The 26,294-nt window shown below is 36.2% G+C and overlaps 1 protein-coding gene across 1 annotated transcript in view; it reads right to left on the bottom strand.

Annotated features, from left to right (window-relative positions):
* Positions 1-7,348: 7,348 nt before the first annotated feature.
* The window catches only part of XIRP2 (xin actin binding repeat containing 2), a 247,932-nt gene continuing 228,986 nt past the window's right edge, over positions 7,349-26,294 (bottom strand). The window contains exon 9 of the mRNA XM_053698393.1: positions 7,349-7,486. The gene's annotated coding sequence lies outside the window, so the exon portion shown is untranslated. The remainder of the gene's footprint in view (positions 7,487-26,294) is intronic.

The following is a 26,294-nucleotide window of genomic DNA, read 5'->3' as shown; positions in this document are numbered from 1 at the left end:
CAAAATTAGAGAAGTGTCAATTCCATGTAAAGACAATCAAATTTCTGGGTTATATCATCTCCCCAAATGGAATAGAAATGGATCCTGACAAAGTAAAAGTTGTTCTGGAGTGGCCCGTTCCTACCACTCTAAAGTCTCTTCAAAAGTTCCTTGGATTTTCCAACTTTTACAGAAGATTCATTCAGGGATATTCATCCCTTGCTCAACCTTTGACTAAATTAACAGGAAAGAATAATTTTCATTGGACGAAAGAAGCAAATGAAGCTTTTGAACATCTGAAAAGACGTTTCACTACAGCGCCAATTTTACAGCTACCTGATCCTGATGCAGATTATACTTTAGAAGTGGATGCCTCAAACATTGGGGTTGGGGCCATTTTATCCCAACAACGCACTGGATCTCAGGAAAGACATCCTGTTGCCTTTTATTCAAGACTTTTAACACCTGCAGAAAGGAATTACTCAGTAGGTGATCTTGAACTCCTGGCAATAAAGGTCGCCATGGAACACTGGAGACATATTCTAGAAGGCACACCCAAATCCTTCTTAGTTTTGACTGACCACAAAAACTTACAGTACCTTAAAAGAAACAAAATGTTATCCTCACGACAGGTCCGTTGGTCTCTTTTTCTGGATCGTTTCAATTATCTGATACACTATAGACCAGGATCAAGAAATACACAAGCTGACTCTCTATCCAGAACTTTCCAAAGTATTCCAGAAAGAGAAGAGGTGCAAAATATCATACCTCCTCACAAATTCTTAGCCTCTATTACTTCGTTTCATTCTGATCTATTAACAGCTCAACTTACTGATTCAACTATTCCTACATTATGTAAAAAAGATTTGAAGACTGATTTGTGGCATTATGGCAAATGTCTTTATGTACCACCAACACTGAGAAAACAATTACTTCAACATTTCCATGACAATCCTTTATCAGGACATCCGGGAATAACTAAAACCCTAGATTTGTTGAACAGAGAATATTGGTGGCCCAAGATGAAGCAAGATGTATGTAACCATATCACAGATTGTCAGGTTTGCTCTCGAAACAAACGAGTAGCACATAAACCATTCGGTTTATTGACTCCTTTACCCATACCAGACGCACCTTGGCACATGATCTCGATGGATTTCATCGTAGAGCTACCACCCTCAAAAAATTATACCTGTATCCTAGTTGTTGTGGATCATCTTACCCGTATGGGACATTTCATTCCTCTTAAGAAGATACCTACTGCTACAACCACAGCAAACTACTTAATTTCCGAAATTGTGAAATTGCATGGACTACCTCTTTCTATAGTTACTGATAGGGGAACGCACTTCACCTCCAGATTCTGGAGGGAATTGTGCCGACTGATGAAAATCTCTCCCAGATTCACAACAGCTTTTCACCCACAATCAAATGGTTTAACAGAACGTTTAAACCAAACCTTGGAACAGTATCTCAGATGCTACATCTCACAAGTTCAAGATGATTGGTTAGACTGGCTTCCGATGGCGGAATTCGCCTATAATAATTCTGTTAACACCTCCACTAAAATGTCACCTTTCTTTGCTTCTTATGGATACCATCCGAGAACGATACCCACATCTAACATCACTTCTACCTCTCCTTATGCTACTGAGTATTTCACCGAATTGAAGAATTCTTTACCTCTATTGAAAAAACATTTAGAAATTGCGAAAGAGACACAAAAACGTTACTTTGACCAAAAGCATATGCTTCCTCCCCCATACAAACCTGGTGATAGAGTATGGTTGTCAACAAAAAACTTAAAATTAAAAGTGCCCTGTAAGAAATTGGCAAACCAGTTTCTTGGGCCTTTCCGTATAAAGAAAATTCTAAATGCTAACGCAGTAGTTCTTCAATTGCCGGGTCATCTACGGATTCATCCGTCTTTCCATGTATCTCTCTTAAAGCCTTATTTGGGCAGTTCAGAATCTTTAACCGAGGATGTTGACTCCAATACCTCTTTGTGCGCTGACCAATCTGAATTTGAGGTGGAAAAGATCTTAGATTCCCGCAAACGATGGAGACGGGTGGAATATCTAGTTCGATGGTCTGGATATGGTCCCGAAGAGGACTCCTGGATACCTCTGCGTGACATCCACGCTCCTGATCTCCTGAATGAATTTCATCTTCTTCACCCTACCAAACCTGGTTCGGTGCCCCCATGAGGGACACTTTGAAGAGGGGGATCTGTCATGATTCCACCTTTACTCACAGCTGTCCACCTTAACTATTGCTCTATATAAGACTATCACAGACACCTGTTCAATGCTTGATTATTGATGTGTGAATCAGATGAACTACCTGTGCTCATCTACTATCCTCTTTCAAGCCTTAAACCTTGCTCTGAGCAGTTACCAAATCTGCCTATTTTGTATGCATACAAACCTTTTCACAACCGGATTCTACTCCAGCAAATCTACTACGGATCTCTGCCTTGCCATTTCCCATAGCTGACTCCGCTGACGTCATCAATCTCAGACTGCCAGCTGAGTCTCACGCTTCCCTGCTGTACCTCTGAGTCTCTGCGGCTTCCCTTACTAACCGGCATCTAGTTGTGACTGCACTGCTGTGAGGACGCAGCACTCGCTTCCTTCAGAGAACTTGTCACTCTGCCAAAAGCCGACATCGTACACGAGTCAGCGTTGCTGAGTGTACGCAACACATGCTTCCCTGCAGTAATCCTGTCAGCTCTGCAAACTCTGTTCAGGTACAAAATCTCTCACCCCCAGAACTGAGTATCATTTGTTATATGTGCCTCTTTTATATATCCTTACTTCGAATCATACTTCAGCCTTTAAACTATTTAATCCTCAGTGTGTATAAACCTTATATTAAGCATTTCAGCAGAGATACTAAAGTGTTTTGCTTTTCAAGAAACTAATCCATATTATTTACTATTTCAGTTTTATTGCGTATGCCAGCTTAAAACATCTTTATTCAATTACTTATAGCAAATTCTGCTTAATCCTTTTGCTTCAGTCATCTAAGCTATATGATCTGAACTTAGGATCAAGCTACAAACCTACTGTTTATGAATGTTAGAATTTTGATCATTACAGATACGTACTATTTCCGCCTTTTATATTAACATCTGATGCGCTGTGTGAACTTGCCAATAACATCTAATCCAGAAGATATTTTGTAGATTAGATTCTAAGTAATGCAGCATACCTGTATATATCAGTAGTAATATACCTACACAAGGGTCATTACTATTCACAGACCCCGCCAGTTATAAACCTCCAGCCTAAGGAGCAACTGGCCGAGGATAAAGGTGAGGTCACTTTATTACTTTATCCTCAGCCAGTTGCTCCTTAGGCTGGAGTTTTATAACTGGCAGGGTCTGTGAATAGTAATGACCCTTGTGTAGGTATATTACTACTGATATATACAGATACGCTGCATTACTTAGAATCTAATCGACCAAACCCTATTGAGCATCTGTGGGGCATCCTCAAACGGAAGGTGGGGGAGCACAAGGTCTCTAACATCCATCAGCTCTGTGATGTCGTCATGGAGGAGTGGAAGAGGACTCCAGTGGCAACCTGTGAAGCTCTGGTGAACTCCATGCCCAAGAGGGTTAAGGCAGTGCTGGAAAATAATGTTGGCCACACAAAATATTGACACTTTGGGCCCAATTTGGACATTTCCACTTAAGGGTGTACTCACTTTTGCCAACGGTTTAGACATTAATGGCTGTGTGTTGAGTTATTTTGAGGGGACAGCAAATGTACACTGTTATTCAGGCTGTACACTCACTACTTTACATTGTAGCAAAGTGTCATTTCTTCAGTGTTGTCACATGAAAAGATATAATAAAATATTTACAAAAATGTGAGATATTGTATGTATATAAGCATATACGTATATATTTACAGGGAACACACAGTTCCCCATAGACCGCAATGTAAAATCACTTTTCAGTGACGTTTGTTTTCTAACACCCCACAGCCGCACATTTTAACACCTAAAAACTGCTTAGTGCAGTTTTTAAAAAAAAAAAAAAAAAGCTATTTTTTTCAAAAGGGACTTCACATTTTATTTTGGGGCCAATTGGGGAAAATTTTTAAAATATAACCAGAGGTCTGACATCTGCTTAATTTTTTGAGCGCTAATTGCCAATGCGATCTTGCGGTAACAATAACCCGTCACTTGTAATGGCTGGTTAATTATGACGAGCCTGTAAATGGGCAAATTTTCCAATTTAAGAGTGTGCAATAAATTAGCGCTCCATTTGTAATCTAGCCCATAATGTTTCCATGTCTGCAAGTGATACTGAAATAGCCATTCCCGCATTAGTATTGGAGGACAGGGGCAAGCCTCCACACAAATGAAAGCAAAAAAAAAAAGCTTAATTATTCACAGCAATAAAACAGTAAAAAAAAGTAAAAATAAAAATATTTTAATTAAACATTCACTACACAAATTTGAGAAATATATTTTTATTTTTCAGGACTACAAGAAAAAATATTGTAATGTCTTTTTTTAAAGACTAAACATTCACTACACAGATTTGTGAAATATGTTTTTATTCTTTCGAACTACCAATCAAATATTGCATCATGCAAATTATAATGACAAAGTAATTTAAAACACACACACATTATGGGTCTTTGCAATGGAATACCATACTCATGGTAAACAGACTAATTTTCATTTTTCAAGACATTATAATGGCAAGAGTTACTTATCTAAATAAGTAGTATTCCATGATTTTTGCAGTTTTTAAAAAAACATTCCCTGGAGTTCAAGTAGGAAAGAAAGACATCAAGAAGGAAGGAAGGAAAGAAAGAAGGAAATTTACACATTATTTCTCAAATATAGATATTTTGAAAATTCCATTGGTAGTTATGGAAACCAATACATTGCAGCCCCCATTTTCTCAGCCTAAGGGTTAAAATTTGTCCTTTGCTAACCCCTTTGACTTAGTATTATGAAACACTAATAGACATCCATGTATTCCAAAAGTCAAAAGCTGTCTCCAGGAAGAGACTAAGAAATATATAAATATTTTTTGTTCTTATCTCTTAAGACATGAGTTAGATACATCAAATATTTCAATATTAGAATTAGAATTATAAAATTATTTTACTTGACAAACACCAACCTTTTTTTTAATAATAAGTGCATTGTCAGTCAAAACACCTATATTTTGTGCTTTACTAAATTTCTTTTTAATATATTTAAAGGACGTCTATTCACCAGTTATGTATTTCCTTTGACAAGACCCATTTTTGGAGAGAGATACTGCTAATACATGCCTTGTAACTTAAATACTAAGCTTAATAACAAAGAGTAAATACAATTTTAACAACCATTTGCCCTTCACCTTTTAAGTGCTCTGTTTGTAGGTTCCTGACCCACTTGTCAAAGAAGGGTAATTAACCTTTTTCTTTTTATATAAGATTTTATAGTACTAACTTAAATGATAAAAGGCATTCAAAGCTCTCCTGTTTCATATTTTTCCATGACCTTTCTGAACCACAGAGATTACGTTTTATAAAAGCCTTAGATCCATTGTACTAAAAAAATTGTTATGTAATATTTGTACGTTTCATATTTTCTCAAACCTTGTCTCTTTTTAAATAGCATTGACTTTTTGTAAAAAAGAAAAATTCTACATCAAACTCATAAAACTAATTTACATATTATGTCATAAATCCTCTGAAAAAAACCAACATATTTTTTCATTCATTTAGGCACACCAGGTGCTAATATCAATTTGTAAGTTCCTGAAATCTACAAAATTAGAGTGCTATCAATATAACCATGTATTAAATAATGTATAAATATATTTTATAAAACTGCATAGAATCATATTATTGCATTATTCCCACCATGAAAAAACTGCTGAAATGATAGATTTCCTAATATATTGTGTATGAAATGAAAAGGACTTTGAAGCAAAACCATTGGTACTTTATACTTGTGACCTTACTGCATATGAGGTTTTTCAAACGAAAAAAACACATTGATTGAAATAAAGCATCACCTACTATTTAAAGTAACCATTTCCTTAAATGCCAGAGGCTATTTTACATCAGTTATATTATTTACATAATCAGTTTAGTCTTCCTCATAACATCTATTTTTCTTAATTTGATCCTCTACACTTAGATCTTGACAGATATTTTTGCATACAAAATTATCCAGGGAAGCTGTGCTTTTCCAATCAATGGCTAATAAATCTAACATATTTTCATTGGTAGATTCATCTATCTCATTAGCTTGCTGCAATGTATCATCATCTCTCACTTTTATGTCAATAGTTGTTTCTTCCAAATTTGAATGAAAAGTACATTGTTGAAATGGTACAGTACCTATTGCCCGTGGCTCATTTATCTCCCTGCTTGGTAAATTGCATGAATTATTGTCTTCAAGACACAGGGAATTGTTGAGAGTATGTGATGGGAAACCATGCAGAACAATTGTTTCTGCCAGTTCTTGCTTTTGAAGTTTATTAATAGAAAGTGATATCCTGGCATCATTTGTCTCAGAATCTGGCAAATTTTTTACAACAGCTGCCAAGGAGAAAGAATCTTCGAAAAAGAGAGAATTATTTTCTTCTGTATTGCATTTTTGTGGTATATCACTACTTACATTTTCAGTAAAAGGACTTCTGTTCATAAAAGCAGCATACATTTCTGAATGTTTTATTTCTGACTGAAAATCATGAAATGTGTGTTCATTTTTTTGACAGTCTGTATATTCTTGAGAAAAAAGATGAATAAGGTCTTTGATAATCAAAGAGTTGTTGTTGTTGTTGTTGTTGCTGTTCATATTAATGTTATTTTCTTCCTCATTACCATCAATTTTAGTAACTTTCACTAAATCATGCATATTTTTATTCTCTACACTTTCAGGGCTTTCTATACTTACATTACTTTCTTTCTCTAATCTACAACCTTCAATTTCTTTCATTTTCATCATATGTCCTTCATTATAAATCTTAGTTGGCTTTTCATTTTCTGCCTTGCCTTGCTCACCACCCTCAGGGGGAGGCCTTTCTACATCCACTTGCTTCAAACTACCTCTCTTCATCAATGCTAAATGTGCTTCATTATTATTTGCTTTCTGAGTAGAATCCTCGGGAGGCCATTTTGGTTTTTGTGTTGTAACTTCTTTAATAACCTCTGTTTTTTCACATGAGTCACTTGATGGAGGCCATGTCATTCTCAGCTTTCCTCTTTCACTAGTTTGCTTTAAACAGGCATCTAAATCATCATAGCATATTTCTTCATCACTTAGCTGAGGGTTTAATTTAATTTTTGATTCTAAGGATGATGCTTTATCTATATTTGCTTTTTCCACATGGCAAGCACTTGTTATTTTAGTTTTAGGGTTCCAAAGCTCTTTGTGGGGTTTATATCCAAAACCTTCATCGTAATTTCCTTTTGATTTGAAAAGTTGTTTGAAGTGGGGTTTGCAGTATGTCTGTCCATGGAGGGATGCATAATTTCCCAAGCTAAGAAAATAAATATATAATCATAATTAACAAAAAACATCAACAACAAAATATCAAGTACGTAAAAACATAAATTCATCTTAAATGTTATTCTGAGTAGAAATAAATTAACAAATAAATTAATAAATAAAATATGTGTTATCATATAGGCAATGTTTTTCTTCATTATTCATTACTTTCTATGGTCCCGAAAAGACAAAGATTCTTTAGTTTGGAGAGAAAGTATAGTGCAGACTTCCCAAGGACTGAACTCACTGAACTCTATAAGAAAAAGGACGGAACTTGGAAGTCCCAGAGAGATGAGCGATGCCTTCCATAGTAAGTAATGAGGCTCAGAATTTTACAGAGGAGAGAGTAGTTAAAGGGACAGTAAAGTTCAACTTAAACGTTCATGATTCAGATAGGGCATGTAATTTTAACCAACTTTCTAATTTACTTTTATCATCAAATGTGCTTTGTTCTTTTGGTATTCTTAGTTGAAACCTCAACCTAGGTAGGTTCATATGCTAATTTCAAAGCATTTGAAGGCCAACTCTTATCTGAATACATTTGACAGTTTTTCCCAGCTAGAGGACGTGAGTTAATGTGTTTCTTATAAATAACATTGTGCTCACACACGTGGAGTTATTTAAGAGTCAGCACTAATTGCCTGAAATGCAAGTCTGCCAAAAGATCTGAGATAAGGAGGCAGTCTGCAGAAGCTTAGATACAAGATAATTGCAGAGATAAAAAGTTTATTTCTATAACAGTGTTGGCTATGCAAAACTGGAGAATGGTAAATAAAGGGATTATCTATCTTTTTAAACAATAACATTTTCAGTATTTACTATCCCTTTAACAAAAGAATACTTGGGCTGATATAAAATCTCACAGCTAGATTACGAGTTTTGAGCGCTATAGGGAAATTAACAAGTGCCACAAAAGCGTTGTTATTTCACCTCCCTATATTGCTGCTATTACAGGTTTTAAAAAAGCAGGCTTGTGCTGGCGATATGGTTGCGTTGAGCTCCATACCACACCGAAATACAAGCACTGCTTTGACGTGCTCGTGCACGATTTCTCCATAGACATCAATGGGGAGAGCCGGCAAAAAAAAGTCTAACACCTGCGATCGCAGAATGAAAAGCTCCGTAACGCAGCCCCATTGATGTCTAGGGGGAAACAAAAAGTTATGTTTAAACTTAACACCCTAACATAAAAACCATGTCTAAACACCCCTAATCTGCTGCCCCTAACATCGCTACCACCTACATTACAGTTATTAACCCCTAATCTGCCGCCCCCTACATCGCCTATACCTACATAAAGTTATTAACCCCTAATCTGCCGCCCCTAATATCATAGCCACCTATATTACACTTATTATCCCATAATCTGCCCCCTCCAATGTCGCCACCACTATACTAAAGTTATTAACCCCTAAACCTCTGGCCTCCCACATCACTAACACTACATAAATATATTAGCCCTCAATCCTAACTCTAACGTAACCCTAACCCTAAGCATAACCCTAACACCCCCTAACTTAATTCTAAATTAAATTTACAATTATTACCTAAATAATTTATTTTTAAAACTAAATACAAACTTACCTGTAAAAAAAACCTAAGCTAGCTATCTTAGGTATTATTTTTATTTTACAGGTAACTTTGTATTTATTTTAATTAGGTAGACTAGTTAGTAAATAGTTATTAACTATTTACTAACTACCTAGTTAAAATAAATACAAATTTACAAACCCTAATCTAAAAATAAAACCCACCCAATAAACCCTTAAAAAACCTAACACTAACTCCCGATGATCCACTTACAGTTTTCAAAGACCGGGGTTTTGTTGTGTGGGTGGTGGGTTTTACTGTTGGGGGTTGTTTGTATTTTTTTTTACAGGTAAAAGAGCTGATTTCTTTGTGGCAATGCCCCACAAAAGGCCCTTTTAAGGGCCATTGGCAGTTTAGTGTAGGCTAGGTTTTTTTTTTATTTTGGGTGGGCTTTTTTATTATTATAGGGCTATTAGATTAGGTGTACTTCGTTTTTATTTTTGATAATTTTATTTTTTATTTTGTGTAATTTAGTGTTTATTTTTTTTTAATTTAGATAATTGTATTTAATTAATTTAATTTATTTTATTTTATTGTAATGTTAGGTTTTATTGTAAGGAAGGTTAGGTTTTATTAACTAGGTAGTTAGTAAATAGTTAATAATTATTTACTAACTAGTCTACCTAGTTAAATTAAATACAAACTTACCTGTGAAATAAAAATAAAACTTAAAATAGCTACAATGTAACTGTTAGTTATTTTGTAGCTAGCTTAGGGTTTTTTTACAGGTAAGTATTTAGTTTTAAATAGGAATTATTTAAGTAATAATTGTAAGTTTAATTTAGATTTATTTTAATTATATTTAAGTTAGAGGGTGTTATGGTAATGCTTAGGGTTAGGGTTACGTTAGGGTTAGATTTAGGGGTTAATATATTTATGTAGAGTTAGTGATGTAGGAGGCCAGAGGTTCAGGGGTTAATAGTTTATTTTAGTATATTTCATTGTGGGGGCTTGCAGTTTAGTGGTTAATAGGTTTATTATAGTGGCAGTGTTGGCGGACGGCAGATTAGGGGTTAATAATCTTTAAATAGTGTTTGCGATGCAGGAGTGCAGCGTTTTAGGGGTTAATAGGTTTATTATAGTGGTGACGATGTTGGGGAACGGCGGAATAGGGGTTAATACATTTTTTAAGTGGCGGCGATGTCGGGAGCAGCAGATTAGGGGTTAATAAATGTATTATAGTGTTTGCGATGTGGGAGGGCCATGGTTTAGGGGTTAATAGGTAGTTTTTGGGTATTAGTGCACTTTTTAACACTTTAGTTATGAGTTTTATGCTACAGCTTTGTAACATACTGTAAAAACCTAATCACTGAAGGGGGCGCTCAAGATGCAGTATAATCATTAATCTAGAACAAAAGTATATATGATGGGGCAATGTTAAGCTATCATAGATGAGTATATACACAATAAAGGCAGAAAACAGTAAATTATTAGATACTGTAGTGAAAATACACTTGCAATTGTGAAAAAATTAGACAGTCCTTTATATGTTCTTCAAAGGATAACGATTGCTGTAGCGGCTGCCTCCTCCTCACTGGATGGTCCAGGTGGTACTATATAAGATAAAACAGAATGGAGGGGCGCCTCATGTGTGGTATCATCTATTAATTAAAAACGAGTCACAGAACTATTGCCAAATGGGTACTCACAAATTTGGAGAGCACACTTATGTGCTGGTAGGGGCGGGCTGCAGAATTAGAAAGGTGTAACAGCTCACCCACTTGAAGGCGCTCTTGGCGTAAGATGGTGGTGCTATAAGGGAGACAAGAAATACGGGCACCACATGTGCAAACTATTAATGGTACAACCACAACAGATTCCTTAATGTGGAGGGTACTCACATATTCCCAGAGCACACCAATGTGCTTGTAGAAGCAGGCTGCAGATTGGTAGAGGTGTGGCAGCTCACCCAAACTCTAGGTATCTTGATATTTGTATGATAATGTGTTCCCTCAGGTGCTGGGCTGGTCTCTCATAGGTGAACAATGGCAGATGGTGGGTAGAAATGAATCCACTCAAAGGATAAAAGATATATCCAAATTTATTTAAAAAAGCATAAAAGTTTAAAAACAACAGCACAATGATTGCTGATGAGAGTGGATAACAGGGTGTCCAATAATCACCCAATCATGCAACGCGTTTCACGGTTCACAGACCGTTTCATCAGGCATAAAAAATCATAATAAATCATGCTACTCTTCACTGCCTAATATACCTCACTAATGAACAGAACAAAACACCTCTTTTTGCTGGAGAATGATTGATGTGGTACACCTGTGTGGGTTAGTCCAAATCACTGGCCTAGAGGTGAAAAATCCCTCTTGACTCTGTAAACACTCACCTATGTTTGCATTTATTAATCTATTCTCTGCAGTACAATTATCTGGTGGAATAAACTTCATAACTAATCATTGTTATTAAAAAGCTCCAAACTGGTGAACATGTAAATAGGTTCCCTTACTTGGATAGATGATCCCTCCCACCCCTTTTATTTTACACATTTGAGGTGGTATAACCCTTCCAAAGATATTTTGGGAGTCTGTATTTGACAACACTATGATTGATGTGGTACACCTGTGTGGGTTAGTCCAAATCACTGGCCTAGAGGTGAAAAATCCCTCTTGACTTTGTAAACACTCACCTATGTTTGCATTTATTAATCTATTCTCTGCAGTACAATTATCTGGTGGAATAAACTTCATAACTAATCATTGTTATTAAAAAGCTCCAAACTGGTGAACATGTAAATAGGTTCCCTTACTGGGATAGATGATCCCTCCCACCCCTTTTATTTTACACATTTGAGGTGGTATAACCCTTCCAAAGATATTTTGCGAGTCTGTATTTGACAACACTATGTGATGAAAAGTTATATCGAAATTCGTGTCAATTTAAATGTTTACTTCAATTTGTCTAGTTTAAACTACTAGTAGCAACTAAAACTGTATAATTCCTACTTTGTTATGAACACATACAGATCGTGTAGCGGTTCTATGTTGTTATTTACTAGCCTGAACACTCTTATTCTATTGGTCAAAGCTGCTATGTGGGCAGTGGCCGCGTGACGTGGAGGCCGACCGCCACCACCCACTTGTTACCCAGAACCAGTAATTGTTCATATTGTCATTTGACAGGGTGCCGTCTATGATAGACGCCCCCTGAGTCTCTAAGATTTGACAGCCTGCTTTGAAGCCATCTCAGCGGTCCACTGACCGAACAGAGTTCCGTTTACAAGTCCCAATCGCAACAGCCAAAAAGCCCTTCTTATAGAAGTATAGAGATCGTCAGCCTCGCAACTGTAGTTGCGGAAATATCTGATTTGTATGCAATGATAACCCACCAGAGGACCTGCTTACAGTTTTCCTCAAAAGTGGGTGTGTGTGTAGCCTGGCCAATCACTTTCTTAATCCGGATTGCAGTTTTCCTCAAAAGTGGGTGTGTGTAAACTAGCCAATCACTCTCTTAGTGCAAATTAGTTTGTGATTGGCTGACATGTCAGTATGTGCATAGCGATTGTTGCGATACTCGCAACAGTGTCACTCTAGTTCTTTATTGTAGAGTGTGTTATATTGTTTGTATGGATCGGGAGTAAGTGATTTTCCTTTTTTACTTCGTGTGTGTTACAATATTATTGTCGTTTCTCAAACCGCTATATAATGAACTTTGTGTCTTGTGTTTCTATTCGCCGGCATTTATTTAATTCTCTGGCTAATTGCCTACCAAAATCTTTATATAATACAATACATGGCCTAACTTGACCAAATGACATTTCAAAATTCTTATTAAGTTTACAAGTGAGTATATTCCTAATAACTGGTATATGTCCGGGGGGATATATCCAGGGGGATATAATTGATTCCAAAAAAACGCAAGTTGCGTTATGCAATATAGGATAAAGAATGATAGACTAAACCTATAAAGTGAAATGTGAGGTGTAGTGAATGTGTATGGAATGTCATCATGCTGAAATAATGGAGAAAATGGGGGGGAAATACTGGAGTGAGAAAAAAGATAACTTAGTTAACGAATTAATAAAATGGACTAGAGGGAAGATTCATCTGTGAGAGGTAGAACGGGAAATATCTTAATATAATAATGGATTGTAATCTAATCTCATAGTGATACTCGTGAAAAACTTATAGTGATGAATTTATAGTGATAATCTGGAAGATCTTGGTAGGAAAAATAAAAATCTATTAAAAAGATAATTGGATAGAAAATCTATCACGGGGATATCGTAATAATGGGTGCCAGGACCGGGGAACAATAGTAATAGACAATATAGAGAATAGTAGATAGTAAGACTAAAGGGGTGACTAAAGAGTATGTAGGGGTGAACTAAACTAAAAAGCTGCCAAATCAATAACTTCATTTAAGCCGGAGGGAAACAGAGACTGGAATTTATAAATCCAATATGTTTCCCTCTGGCGTAGACGGGTGTACCTATTATAACCTATTTTGTGGGGGATGTGTTCGAGTGGAGTGATAGAAAAGGTGTGTTGATGTCCATAATGTTGGATGGTGCTGTGTCTTGAAATACTATGTTTGAGTGATTGTTTTTTGATATTTCTTAAGTGCTCACTCCATCTCGTGCGTATCTTCCTGCAGGTGCGGCCCAAATATTGAAGGCCACATCTGCAGGTCAATACGTAAATAACATAATCTGTGCCACAATCTATCCTATTTTTGATGGTAAATACTTCCCCTGTCGTATGACATTTCACAGATGTTTGTCCATGTGTTATATACCTACACATATGGCAACGTGATTTGTTACACCTAAAAGCTCCTATCTTAAAATTCTTGTTTATATTAAGTGTGGGCTGATGTATACGATTTCTCTTGGAAATCACAACTTTACTTGGGGCCAGTTTTTGTTTCAGGGTCGGTGCTCTTCGGAATACTACACGTGGATTCCTGGTGATACTATGTTTCAGAATTGGGTCTTTCATTATAATAGGCCAGTGTTTTTTCAAAGTTTTCTTTATATAGGTGTGTTGTGAATTAAATTGTGTAATGAAAAGTGGTTCCTTGGGATTGTTATTAGAAGATATGGTCAAATTTTGATATTTAGGGGTAAGGATATTCTGTCTATCGACATTCCTTGCCTTCAGAAAGCTGTCTTCTATTAATTGGGCAAGATAGCCTTTTTCTTTAAATCTATTACATAAAATTTCTGACTGTTGATCATATCGGGTTAGAGTGCTACAATTCCTTCTAATCCGCCTAAACTGACTGTAGGGGATGTTGGTCTTCCAGCTGTTGAGGTGATTACTTGAAAAGTTCCATTGGTCTATTGGATGGAATGTCATCATTGTGTGATAAAGCATCATAGCGGTTTTGTGTGGGAATAGTGTATTGGTTATGAGAAGCATTAATACGTGTATTATTGTATTCTCCCTGGTTCCTATAGTCGTGGTTCCTATTGTCTCGTCCCTGATGAGTCATCTCAAATGGTCTATTGTAATGTCCTGGACGGTGATAGTCATTTACTCTATGGTTATATGTGTGGGGAACCATGTTATTGTAGTTCGAATTGTATGCTGTTCTATTCTCATGGAGATGAGTTTGTGGTCTAAAAGACTGTTGTGATTTTTGTTGATTATACTGTGAATGATTCCCCCAATTGTCCTGTGTATCCCAGCTGATGGTGTTCCGATCAGTCTTAAAATTATTATTCTCATTGTAGTTCTGGGGTGTACGTGGTGTGTGTTGATTTTGTCTATCAAAATATTGACTATTAGAACTAGACTTTCTTTGATGGTGCGGGGTCCAATTTTGACTGTCACTGGATCTATTGTTCCTTCTATTGTTTCTATTGTGTGCTCCCTTCCAATTGTCATTTTGATTCTCATTTACTTCAGTGTTATCCTTTTTATTATTTTTTTATTATATGTATAGACAATCCCTTTATTATAGTCCTCCTCATCTCTTGCTAATTTGGAATTCTGAAGGCAAGGAATGTCGATAGACAGAATATCCTTACCCCTAAATATCAAAATTTGACCATATCTTCTAATAACAATCCCAAGGAACCACTTTTCATTACACAATTTAATTCACAACACACCTATATAAAGAAAACTTTGAAAAAACACTGGCCTATTATAATGAAAGACCCAATTCTGAAACATAGTATCACCAGGAATCCACGTGTAGTATTCCGAAGAGCACCGACCCTGAAACAAAAACTGGCCCCAAGTAAAGTTGTGATTTCCAAGAGAAATCGTATACATCAGCCCACACTTAATATAAACAAGAATTTTAAGATAGGAGCTTTTAGGTGTAACAAATCACGTTGCCATATGTGTAGGTATATAACACATGGACAAACATCTGTGAAATGTCATACGACAGGGGAAGTATTTACCATCAAAAATAGGATAGATTGTGGCACAGATTATGTTATTTACGTATTGACCTGCAGATGTGGCCTTCAATATTTGGGCCGCACCTGCAGGAAGATACGCACGAGATGGAGTGAGCACTTAAGAAATATCAAAAAACAATCACTCAAACATAGTATTTCAAGACACAGCACCATCCAACATTATGGACATCAACACACCTTTTCTATCACTCCACTCGAACACATCCCCCACAAAATAGGTTATAATAGGTACACCCGTCTACGCCAGAGGGAAACATATTGGATTTATAAATTCCAGTCTCTGTTTCCCTCCGGCTTAAATGAAGTTATTGATTTGGCAGCTTTTTAGTTTAGTTCACCCCTACATACTCTTTAGTCACCCCTTTAGTCTTACTATCTACTATTCTCTATATTGTCTATTACTATTGTTCCCCGGTCCTGGCACCCATTATTACGATATCCCCGTGATAGATTTTCTATCCAATTATCTTTTTAATAGATTTTTATTTTTCCTACCAAGATCTTCCAGATTATCACTATAAATTCATCACTATAAGTTTTTCACGAGTATCACTATGAGATTAGATTACAATCCATTATTATATTAAGATATTTCCCGTTCTACCTCTCACAGATGAATCTTCCCTCTAGTCCATTTTATTAATTCGTTAACTAAGTTATCTTTTTTCTCACTCCAGTATTTCCCCCCCATTTTCTCCATTATTTCAGCATGATGACATTCCATACACATTCACTACACCTCACATTTCACTTTATAGGTTTAGTCTATCATTCTTTATCCTATATTGCATAACGCAACTTGCGTTTTTTTGGAATCAATTATATCCCCCTGGATATATCCCCCCGGACATATACCAGTTATTAGGAATATACTCACTTGTAAACTTAATAAGAATTTTGAAATGTCATTTGGTCAAGTTAGGCCATGTATTGTATTATATAAAGATTTTGGTAGGCAATTAGCCAGAGAATTAAATAAATGCCGGCGAATAGAAACACAAGACACAAAGTTCATTATATAGCGGTTTGAGAAACGACAATAATATTGTAACACACACGAAGTAAAAAAGGAAAATCACTTACTCCCGATCCATACAAACAATATAACACACTCTACAATAAAGAACTAGAGTGACACTGTTGCGAGTATCGCAACAATCGCTATGCACATACTGACATGTCAGCCAATCACAAACTAATTTGCACTAAGAGAGTGATTGGCTAGTTTACACACACCCACTTTTGAGGAAAACTGCAATCCGGATTAAGAAAGTGATTGGCCAGGCTACACACACACCCACTTTTGAGGAAAACTGTAAGCAGGTCCTCTGGTGGGTTATCATTGCATACAAATCAGATATTTCCGCAACTACAGTTGCGAGGCTGACGATCTCTATACTTCTATAAGAAGGGCTTTTTGGCTGTTGCGATTGGGACTTGTAAACGGAACTCTGTTCGGTCAGTGGACCGCTGAGATGGCTTCAAAGCAGGCTGTCAAATCTTAGAGACTCAGGGGGCGTCTATCATAGACGGCACCCTGTCAAATGACAATATGAACAATTACTGGTTCTGGGTAACAAGTGGGTGGTGGCGGTCGGCCTCCACGTCACGCGGCCACTGCCCACATAGCAGCTTTGACCAATAGAATAAGAGTGTTCAGGCTAGTAAATAACAACATAGAACCGCTACACGATCTGTATGTGTTCATAACAAAGTAGGAATTATACAGTTTTAGTTGCTACTAGTAGTTTAAACTAGACAAATTGAAGTAAACATTTAAATTGACACGAATTTCGATATAACTTTTCATCACATAGTGTTGTCAAATACAGACTCCCAAAATATCTTTGGAAGGGTTATACCACCTCAAATGTGTAAAATAAAAGGGGTGGGAGGGATCATCTATCCCAGTAAGGGAACCTATTTACATGTTCACCAGTTTGGAGCTTTTTAATAACAATGATTAGTTATGAAGTTTATTCCACCAGATAATTGTACTGCAGAGAATAGATTAATAAATGCAAACATAGGTGAGTGTTTACAAAGTCAAGAGGGATTTTTCACCTCTAGGCCAGTGATTTGGACTAACCCACACAGGTGTACCACATCAATCATAGTGTTGTCAAATACAGACTCCCAAAATATCTTTGGAAGGGTTATACCACCTCAAATGTGTAAAATAAAAGGGGTGGGAGGGATCATCTATCCAAGTAAGGGAACCTATTTACATGTTCACCAGTTTGGAGCTTTTTAATAACAATGATTAGTTATGAAGTTTATTCCACCAGATAATTGTACTGCAGAGAATAGATTAATAAATGCAAACATAGGTGAGTGTTTACAGAGTCAAGAGGGATTTTTCACCTCTAGGCCAGTGATTTGGACTAACCCACACAGGTGTACCACATCAATCATTCTCCAGCAAAAAGAGGTGTTTTGTTCTGTTCATTAGTGAGGTATATTAGGCAGTGAAGGGTAGCATGATTTATTATGATTTTTTATGCCTGATGAAACGGTCTGTGAACCGTGAAACGCGTTGCATGATTGGGTGATTATTGGACACCCTGTTATCCACTCTCATCAGCAATCATTGTGCTGTTGTTTTTAAACTTTTATGCTTTTTTAAATAAATTTGGATATATCTTTTATCCTTTGAGTGGATTCATTTCTACCCACCATCTGCCATTGTTCACCTATGAGAGACCAGCCCAGCACCTGAGGGAACACATTATCATACAAATATCAAGATACCTAGAGTTTGGGTGAGCTGCCACACCTCTACCAATCTGCAGCCTGCTTCTACAAGCACATTGGTGTGCTCTGGGAATATGTGAGTACCCTCCACATTAAGGAATCTGTTGTGGTTGTACCATTAATAGTTTGCACATGTGGTGCCCGTATTTCTTGTCTCCCTTATAGCACCACCATCTTACGCCAAGAGCGCCTTCAAGTGGGTGAGCTGTTACACCTTTCTAATTCTGCAGCCCGCCCCTACCAGCACATAAGTGTGCTCTCCAAATTTGTGAGTACCCATTTGGCAATAGTTCTGTGACTCGTTTTTAATTAATAGATGATACCACACATGAGGCGCCCCTCCATTCTTTTTTAGCTTTGTAACATAAAAACTCATAACTACTGACTTTAGATGGCGATACGAATCTTGTGGTTATAGAGTGTACCGCTCACTTTTTGGCCTCCCAGGCAAAACCCGTAATACCGGCGCTATGGAAGTCCCATTTTAAAAAGTGCGGTACTGATATTGCGTGATGGCCAAAAAGGTGTGCGGTACACCTATACCTACAAAACTTGTAATAGCAGTGTTGGGGAAAATGAAGCATTATGGCCCATTCCGATGCTATTTGAGTCATAATGCACAACTCTTAATCTAGCTGTCAGTTTGTAGCAAATAAAAATTAAACTGAAATGTTTTCACTACAATTTAACTTGTTTTTATCAATAGTTTGGTATATATGACTTGTCTATCAGTTAAATAAGTGTATTGTTAATTTTGAGCAAACTTCATCTGTATAAAGCTTGCAAGATAATTCCATGAGACCAGCTTGTGTAAAATGCTTACAGCAAGAATAGTGAGAGAGTTTAAGACATACATTAAGAACTCTCCTATCCCTCCCACTTTCTGTCAGTTTTTCCTTTTTATTTTACAATAAAGCAAGTACAAAGTGCTATAAAGTGCAATATAATTTGTAAAAGATACACAGAAATATACAAAGTATGATCTTAATTTGTTAAAGTATCACAGAAACATTCAAAACAATCAGAATTTGTAAAATCACAGCTGGATCTAAATCTAATTCTAAATGTATGATTATAAAAAATAGAAAGTGCAAAGCTTAAATGTAATAATACTTAAAGGACCAAATCTGAAGTGTAAAGTAATATAAAATACATAGCACAACATTTTAAAATTTTAACAAAGCTCTCATATCATGCAGTGTTATATTGCACTGGGCTTGTTTCTCCTTCACATGCAGAAATGAATGGAATGCCCCTTAGACAAGTATAGCAAAGTTTGCCTGTCTAGAATCTTGTGAGAAATCTCACAGTGCTGGAGGATTCCGCCCTGTTTCTTTTAGCATTTAGTGAGTTCAGCCCGTATGAAGTCTGCACAATTTCTCTCCAAGTGAAAGAATCTTTTATCAAAGCCATGAATAAGCCTACATACTACAACAGTTTTTCTTCTTGCAGACTTAAATACACAGTCAAGTGAAAATTAAACTTTGATGATTCAGATAGGGCATGCAATTTTAAACAACTTTACAAATTACTTTTATCATCACCTTTACTTTGTCCTCTTTGTATTCTATTTTTAAAGCTAAACCTAGGTAGGCTCAAACTGATTTCTAAACTGTTGAACACCACCTCAGTGTATTTTACTGTTTTTAACAGTTAGACAGTGATAGTTTCTGTGTGTCACATAGATAAACATTGTGCTCACTCCTGTGAAGTTATTTATGAGTCAGTATTGATTGGCTATAATTCAAGTCTGTCAAAAGAACTGAGATAAGAGGGCAGTCTGCAGAGGGTTAGATACAAGTTAATCACATATTTGAAATTGTATTATTATAACAGTGTTGGTTATGCAGAAATGGGGAATGTGTAATTAAAGGGATTATCTATCTTTTTTAAACAATAAACATTTTCATGTTGTCTGTCCCTTTCATTTCTGTATATTATCCTTTATTTATAGCGGTCTGAGTGTAATGAACACTGATACAAATTTACTCTCTCACTACATAAGTAACAATGTAATACCATACTTGCTAAACTGTGCGCTGCAGCAGTTTGCTCCAGCTTTGCAGTGCTTCTTGTTCCAACTATCTTGGTTAACATTAACTCCTCTTCTTTCTGCTACTAGCTTGCCTGGTCTTTTATAACCTCATTACTGCTTAGGCTGCATCATCATGCTTTGGTAGACTAGTATCCAGTATCCAATTTCCAACTGATGTGCCTGCATGTACTATTGCCATGTACTTTTTGCCTATGTTTTGGTTATAGCTTTTTCACTGCTAACGAAGTGAGCCCAATGCCAACCTTACACTTAGCCATTGATGTTTTCTTAATCTTCAAAGTTGATTTATTAGAAAAAAATCATGAGGTTGTTCATTATTAGGTAAAAATATAAAAATAATACCAATGCATACTAAAAGAGGGCAGGAGGGAACTGAATCTTGCATCTCAATTATATTTTATTTCACTAATATGGCTTAAAACTCAAAAGTTCCCAGATGATGCTGTCCATTGATGATATTGTGCTTTCATCGTCAAATTTGTTTCCCAAAATATTCACTTAAATTTGTAACAGATGGCACCACTAATGCTCTTTCACTTAAATGTAAGTTTGTTGATTTTCAGTGTATCAGTTTACTTATATTACCTTCTAACTGAAATGTGTTAACACAAACTTTTACTAAGTATTATATATACAGTATCTCACAAAAGTGAGTACACCCCTCATATTTTTGTAAATATTTTATTATATATTTTTATGTGACAACACTGAAGAAATGACACTTTGCTACAATGTAAAGTAGTGATGAGTGTCTAGCCTGTATGAAAAAACATAAAGTGTTTAACTGTGTATTTACTTTAAATATTTTGCATACCAATATTTTCACATAGAGGAATGTTTTAAGTACAGTATTTTTAAATCGATATTCCTACCTATATCTATACAAATCTATAACTATATATATATATATATATATATATATATATATTTGTTTTATTATAATTTTTATTTTGAACAAAAAAACATTGTAAATGCAAAAATGCTAAAAATTCTCTGGTATTTTGGGAAAGTTCCTTTCTGAAATTCCTGATAGTGAGGGGATTAAACAAAAAGCCTGGTTTGCAGGGGGGGGGGGCATACAGAAAGACCAGACATCATAGAGATGGACTGATTGCAGGGCCCAGATGAGCCCCCTAGAAGTGTGGGCGTGTGGGCCCCATCTCAATTGAAACCTCTGAGATTCCTGTATTACAATATAATTGTGAGTGCACAAAGTCTAAGAATGTAAAAAATATTAAATATCCACAGAAGTCTCCACGCTAAATTTGTGACATAAATAAAATCCATGTTTATTTCAAAGTAATCTTGTAAAAAAAAACACATATAACCACATAGGAGAATGGAAAAAACGGTCCCAGCCAAAAACACGTCTGACCGGTTTCGGTCCCAGAGACCGTAATCATAGACATGCAGACAAGCACAAGTGTGTGCAATTTAAAGGTAAAAACAGCAATATGATTGGATAAAACCAATGGCAAGTAAATTGATGAAATTTAAAGGTACAAGTACATGATTAGTTAAAGACAAATGAAATCACAATGGGGATTTCAATTAAAAGGTACAAGTACATGATTAATTAAATAGGAATGAAAGAGGAATGAAATCACAATGGGGATACCAATTTAACACGTACAGGACCAGCACTTTGCCTATGTACATAATGATATGGTAAATTAACATTAGCATATGTATTAAACTTGAAGGAGATAAACATTATATATCACAATCATTTTATCCACACTAATAGATATGCTGCCACCTAATTAGACATAAACATGGAACTCAGAAACAGCTTAGTACACAAGTAAGTACAATGAAGGGAGAATTAAGCATGCAATAAATATTAAATGATGCATTAAATCAGAGTATAATCAATGGACATAAGTATATGTGTATAAAGAACCTATGGAGTAAGTACCATCATATGGTCAAGCTGGATAATAACTTCAATCAGGTGAATACACATACAATATGCAATCAAATTACAAACTCATATAGCAAAATAGATTAAACCCCCTCAGGAGTGGATCAATACACATAAATGAACTTAAGTGATGATAATAGTAATTGGTGTCAAAAGAATATATACCAATAAACAGAAAAACTGTCTCAATGTTGCCAGTAATTAATAATGTTGTATTCTGAATTGAAACCTACTGGAACCAAGCTCTTTAGCTTGAAGATCCAGTAGATTTCCTGTTGACACAGTAATGACAATTTGTCCCCCCCTTCTAGCTGTTTTTTTAATCTGTTCAATAGCTCTCCGACTGAAAGTGCTCACATCTTGGTTATGCACTTCCAGAAAATGTATGGATAGAGCAGAACAGGGTCTATCACTTGATATGTATGAGAGGTGTTCTCTGATACGAGTGCCTACATCCCTAGTAGTCCTACCTACAGTACCTGTGGCATTGTGTACATTCAATCAAATAGATAATAAAGCTGCTTTTGCAATTATTACAGCCCTTTGTGTCTATGATTTCTCCCATGTGAAAAATAGTAAACGTCTTTCCAACATGGACATAATCACATGAAGTGCATACATGTCTTCCACATTTGTAGTTCTGGGATGCACCATCCTTGAGCATGCTTGGAGACAAGATATTGCCCAGAGAGGCACTTCTTTTGGCTATAAACATACAACCATTCTCGATTGTATGTCTAAGTTTCTTGTCTCCCATAAGTATCGGTAAATTTTTGTTCATAAGTTTGCAAACTTGATCATACTGATTCGAATATGCAGTGATAAACTTTGGTTTCCCTTGTCTCACTTGATGAGGCTGCCTTATCGGCTTGCAATTGGTCAAGAGGGAACTTCTATCTAATTTATTGACCATGTTAAAAGCTTTGTCCACTGTGTTTTTTGGATACCCGCGATCTTTTAACCTTTGTTTGAGGTCTCTACTCTGCTCAAGGAAAACCTCATCCCTAGTGCAATTACGCCGTAGTCTCAGAAATTGCCCCTTGGCAATGCCCCTAAAGACATGCATGGGATGATTGCTTCTTGCATGCAATAAACTATTGCCAGCGATAGGCTTCCTGTAGAGTGCAGAGACCACTTTTCTTTCTGATGGTAATCCCGTGAAGTCTAAGTATTATAAAATATTTATAATAAGTTATGAACCTGCTTTTATTCACTATCACCTAGATTACAAGTTTTGCGCTAAAGCTAGTGTGAAACGAACGCAACAAAAGTTGCGTTATTTCACCCTCTATAGTGCTGCCATTACAAGTTTCAGAAAAGCCTCCTTGTATGTGCGATATAGTGGTGATAAGCAGCATACCGCACAAAATCCAAGGGCTGCTTTGACGTGCTCATGTATGCTTTCCCCATAGACATCAATGGGTAGACAAAAACTAACAGCTGCGATCGTGGAATGAAAACCTCCATAACGCAACCCCATTGATGTCTATGGGGTTAAAAGTTACGTTTAAACCTAACACCCTAACATAAACCCCAAGTCTAAACACCCCTAATCCGCCACCCCCGACATCGATGATACCTAAATAAAGCTATTAACCACTAATCTGCCGCTCCCGATATCGCTGACATGAAATAAAGTTATTAACCCCTTATCTGCCACTCCCAACATTGCCGGCACTAATAAAAGTTATTAACCCCTAATCTGCCGCTCCTGACATCGCCGTACCTAATAAAAGCTATTAACCCCTATTCCGCCGCTCCCCGACATCGCCACCACTATAATAAAGTTATTAACCCCTATTCCCCCATACACCAACATCGCTGACACTATAATAAAGTTATTAACCCCTATTCCCCCACACCCCAACATCGCCGACACTATAATAAAGCTATTAACCCCTATTCCGCCACTCCCCGACAATGCTGCCACTAAATAAAGTTATTAACCCCTAAACCTCAGGTCTCCCACATCACCGCCACTAAATAAACCTATTAACCCCTAATCCACCAGCCCCCCACATTGCAAAAAACTAAATTAAACTATTAACCCCTAAAGTTAACAATCCCTTAACTTTAAATTAAAATTACAATATTCCTATCTTAAAATAAATAAAAACTTACCTGTGGAATTAAAAAATTCTAAGTTTAAACTAACAATTAACCGAACATAACTATTATACTAAAATAAAAATAACTACCAATAAGAAAAATTAAATTACACATTAATTGGGTGGTGGGTTTTACTGTTGGGGGGTCTTTGTATTTTTTTTTTAGGTAAAAGAGCTGATTTCTTTAGGGCAACGCCCTACAAAAGGCCCTTTTAAGGGCTATTGGTAGTTTATTGTAGGCTAGTTTTTTTTTATTTTGGGGGGGCTTTTTATTTTTATAGGGCTATTAGATTAGGTGTAATTGTTTTTATTTTTGAAAATTTTGTTTGTTATTTTTCGTAATTTAGTGTTTGTTATTTTTCGTAATTTAGTATTTTTTATTTTTTGTAATTGTAGACTTACATTTTTTAGTAGTGTTATTTTTTTTTTAATGTGTAATTTGGTTTTTTAAATTGGTAGTTATTTTAATTTTATCAGAATAGTAATGTTAGGTTAATTGTTAGTTTAAACATAGGTTTTGTAAATTTCACAGGTAAGTTTTTAAGGGGATGTTAGGTTTAGGGTTAATAGTTTTATTTAGCTTTTTTGTGATGTGGGGGGCTGGGGGTTTAGGGGTTAATAGGTTTATTTAGTGGCGGTGATGTGGGAGGCCAGAGGTTTAGGGGTAATAACTTTTATTAGTGGCAGTGATGTCGGGGAGCGACGTGACTGTGTCTTTCACTTATTTGCTCAAATAAACCAACATTGGCAAGAGCCTTGGAGTTCCTCGTCTTCTTCTCTATAATAGGGGCTAATAGCTTTATAATAGTGGCGGCTGTGTTGGAGAGCGGCGAAATAGGGGTTAATAAGTTTTAAATAGTGTTTGCGATGCGGAAGGGTGGCAGGCAGAATAGGGGTTAATAGCTTTATTATTGTAGCGGGGATGTGGGTGGGCGGCAGATTAGGGGTTAATACGTTTTAAATAGTATTTGCGATGCGGGAGGGCCTCGGTTTAATAGGTAGTTTATGGGTGTTAGTGTACTTTGTAACAGTTTAGTTATGAGTTTTGTGAAACATTTTTTTACCTAAAATTCATAACTACTGCTCTCAGATGGCTCGTGTCGGTACAGGCTGGAACGCAAGCATTTTAGCCTTACCGCACAACCTGTAATACCGGCACTATGGAAATCCTGCGCAAAAACATAATTTTTTTAGTGCGGGACTGACTAAAATGCTTGCGATATAGCTATACCGACAAGACTTGTAATGGCTGCATTACTGTTTATATAATGAAATTGCCATTTTTTCATAGTTAAAACCTTAACGCACAACTCGTAATCTAGCCGTATGATACTAAAAGTGAGATAATATAAAGGGGACATTTTCTCTCCTTGCTCCCAATTGTCCATTTTAGTTGCTGGAGTGTATTTAATTGTTTGCAAACAGCTCCTTTAAGATCTTATTTTTTCAATATTTGTTCGATAAAAAATATCACCTACAGTGAAAATATTAATAACTAAAAGCATTCTCTGTAGAAAATATATGTCGGCAGGAGACAATAGCACTGATTAATCTCCCAGTAGGGGAGAGACAGAGATTTTTGTATCTGAAAAGGCCTGATTGTGTCCAGCTGTAATTAGCATTTCAATATCTATGTTTAGAAAACATTAGCACTCCTCAGTTACCTGTAGGCTCAGCCCATTTTGGGCTATATTACAAGTGATGCAATAACTGTTGGGTGAGAGCCATATCGGGTTTATTGCGGCTCTTTTACGAGTTGAAATTAAATGGGAACGCTTGAGCCCAATCATGATTTATCAGGTTAGCGCATCAGCAGAACGCTGGTTAACTGTTACGCTCGAATAAAAAGTAGAAAGAAACACATCACAAATACATTACATCACAAATACATTACACAGTACAGTAACACTCATAATAAAAAGTATCTAAATAAAATATTGCATAAAAACGTTATAAGGGATCAAAGAAATTAGGTTG

The sequence above is a fragment of the Bombina bombina genome, chromosome 1 (assembly GCF_027579735.1).
Source record: "Bombina bombina isolate aBomBom1 chromosome 1, aBomBom1.pri, whole genome shotgun sequence".
Lineage (NCBI taxonomy): Eukaryota > Metazoa > Chordata > Amphibia > Anura > Bombinatoridae > Bombina > Bombina bombina.
Note: the sequence above shows the minus strand (reverse complement) of the source record. Positions and strands in the feature narration are given on the sequence as shown.